The sequence below is a fragment of the Berghia stephanieae genome, chromosome 15, assembly GCF_034508935.2.
Source record: "Berghia stephanieae isolate SIO BIC M18660-M18661 chromosome 15, UCSD_Bste_1.3, whole genome shotgun sequence".
In the NCBI taxonomy this organism is placed as follows: Eukaryota; Metazoa; Mollusca; class Gastropoda; order Nudibranchia; family Aeolidiidae; genus Berghia; species Berghia stephanieae.
Genome location: NC_088374.1, coordinates 10,743,495 through 10,746,588, shown reverse-complemented (window position 1 = coordinate 10,746,588; position 3,094 = coordinate 10,743,495).

Below are 3,094 nucleotides of genomic sequence, written 5' to 3'. Positions count from 1 at the left end.
TTTATTAGACGAAGACAGATACTATGGACGTTTAGGGTTTCCCCTTTATCAACAAAACACGATGTCGTGTTATCGTGTTTTGTTGATAAAGGGAAAACCCGGAACGACAACAGTATCTGTCTTCGTGTTTTAATTGAAGCTTACAATACGCTTCAACAGTCGTAACGTCACTTCCGTCCTAATGACGCATGGTAACTTAGTAACACTAGCTCTAAACTATCGGAACAATAGCGGACGCCGTATGAAATATTTCTCCGGCGAGCATAAAAGCGTATCCAGAGGAAAAAAAACAAACAAATAAATTTGATCATGTTTTGACTTTTACACATTCTGATCACAAGGCATATGAAAAGTTCTAGCCAGCATGAAAAATAAAAAGTAATGATTTTCTTTGTTTAGAACCAAGATGGCCGCCGTTGCTGGGCGGCGTGACATCAGGCTATTGAATCGTATTCAACAGAATTATTTTTTAAAAGTTTCTACCGTCTCAGGGCGCTATGCCATATATAACTGAACGTTTATTGTTGGTTAATCCAGTTTAGTGAGAATTACTCATAAAGATGGAAGGCAAAATAACAATAACAAAGATCCGAGTGACGTCAACTTCATTCTATCTATAATAGCTAAAGTGGAGATATATACTTGATTTGAAATTATATTCATACGAAGTACAATATAGATAACTAATGTTATAGATAGAATGAAGTTGACGTCACTCAGGTCTTTGTTATTGTTTTTTGCCATCCGTGTTTATGAGTAATTCTCACTAATCTGTATTTACCAGACTATAAACGTTTAAGGTTTCGCATAGTTTTGTGTGTTGGCCCGTTATACTTCCGGATGGCATTGTTTTGAGCTTCTAAGCCAAGCGCATACTATCTATACCTGAAGAAGAGATATATACTTGTATTGAAATATTCATATGAAGTATGTACAATATACATAACAAATGTTATATATAGATAGAATGCGCTTGGCCAAGGAGTTCACAACATTGCCATCCGGAAGTATAACGGACCAACACACAAATTCTGTGTAACCATGAACTTTTATAGTCTGGTTAATACAGTTTAGTGAGAACAACTCACAAACGCGGATGGCAAAAACAATAACAAAGGCCTGAGTGACGTCATCTGCATACTATCTATAGAAATATAAAACTAATCAAAAGTTATGCCCCCCCCCCCCCACCCCCACCCATTTCCCTATTTCATAACTTCCTGTCACCGTGATTGAAGAGTTTTTATTTCCCCGTCGACTATATTTACACGTTCGAGTTGTCGCCCTTGCGGGGGTCGCTGGGAGAGTAATCGCCCCTTGCGTACTTTAAATCACCGTTTGACGATATCGAGTACGACATGACCTTTCAAAACTCTACCTTACGTCATCAAATATGAAATAATATATATCTGTGACCCATCACGGCAATACGGTATTACATGGCTGCTGCAGAGTTCGCTTTCAGATCGGAAGGTCCAGGGTTCGAGCCTCGCTAGCCGCATTGTTGAGTCCTTGGAGAAAGCTCTTTACTCACATTTTCTCACCGTATTCAAGTGTAAAATGAGTACCTGGTCGTTAACAGCGTTGTGTCCATCCCAAAAAAAAAAATAATATCGCCTGTTAGGCGTCGTGTCACGTCCTACATGTTACATGTTGCTGTTGTCTTGGGACCCTTTTTAAAGCGCTTTAAGCACGTTAAGTCAAAGCGCTTTACAAGGGGTCCCTTGGTCAACAGCAACATTTAACATGTAGGACGGGACATGACGCCTGTTAGGCGATATTACAATTTTTCGGACATAGACAACGCAGTTAACGGCCAGGTACTCATTTTACACCTGAATACAGTGAGGGAATGTGAATAAAGAGCCTTCTCCAAGGACTCAACTATGCGCCGAGCGTGAGGCTTGAACCCTGGACCGTCCGATCCGAATGCGAGTGTCATACCACTAGACCACATAGCCGCACACTAAACTATGTGCCGAGCGCGAGGCTCGAACTCTGGACCTTCCGATCCGAAAGCGTTTGTCATACCACGAGACCACAACAATGTGTAAGAGAGTATAGTTTATAGCTTATTCAAGAACGTTACACAAGAATCTTAACCAAAAAACGTGATTAATATTCAAGCAAAGTTAACGACGCTGGGATTGGAATGAAAACATGGTCAATATTGAATGGGTTTAGGACAGTTTTACGTCCCACGTTAATGGACTGGTCATTGTGTTGAGTGCTAGAAACTGACTTTATTGTTAATTGGTGTTAATTGGTATTTGGGAATAAATGCAACAAACGGTAATGAGTTTTTGTTGTTAAGGAATGAAAAGTGACATTTGTGACCCTCCGTCTCAAAACGGTATTATGTCGGGATGATTCAGACCCCAAAAAGTGGATTTAGAGATAGAATTATGAGAAATTGGAGCTTAGACGTTTTTGCAATGCATGAAATAGTCTTTATTCTCCACCAGAACGTACAGAAATTAAACCCAAGTTGGATATTTGTGGCTATGAATTCAATTTCCCTAACCGAGTGCATCCCGACATAATACCGCTTTGATACGGAGGGTCACATTTATCAAAGGGCGGCTATGTGGTCTAGTGGTATGACACTCGCTTTCGGATCGGAAGTCCAGGGTTCGAGCCTCGCGCTCGGCACATAGTTTAGTGTGAGGCTATGTGGTCTTGTGGTATGACACTTGCTTTCGGATCGGTTGCTTTGGTTTGTCTGTTTGTCTTTCTCAATCTTTATTATGATTTGGCTAAATAATCGTATAGATAGAATACGCTTTGCTGAGAAGCTCACAGCATTGCCATCCGGAATTATAACGGACAAATACACAAAACTATGTGTAACATTGAACGTTTATAGATAGTATGCAGATGACGTCACTCAGGCCTTTGTTATTGTTTTTGCCATCCGCGTTTGTGGGTTGTTCTCACTAAACTGTATTAACCAGACTATAAAAGTTCATGGTTACACAGAGTTTGTGTGTTGGTCCGTTATTCTTCCGGATGGCAATGTTGTGAACTCATTGGCCAAGCGCATTCTATCTATAGTCTGGTTAATACATTTTAGTGAGAATTACTCATAAACGTG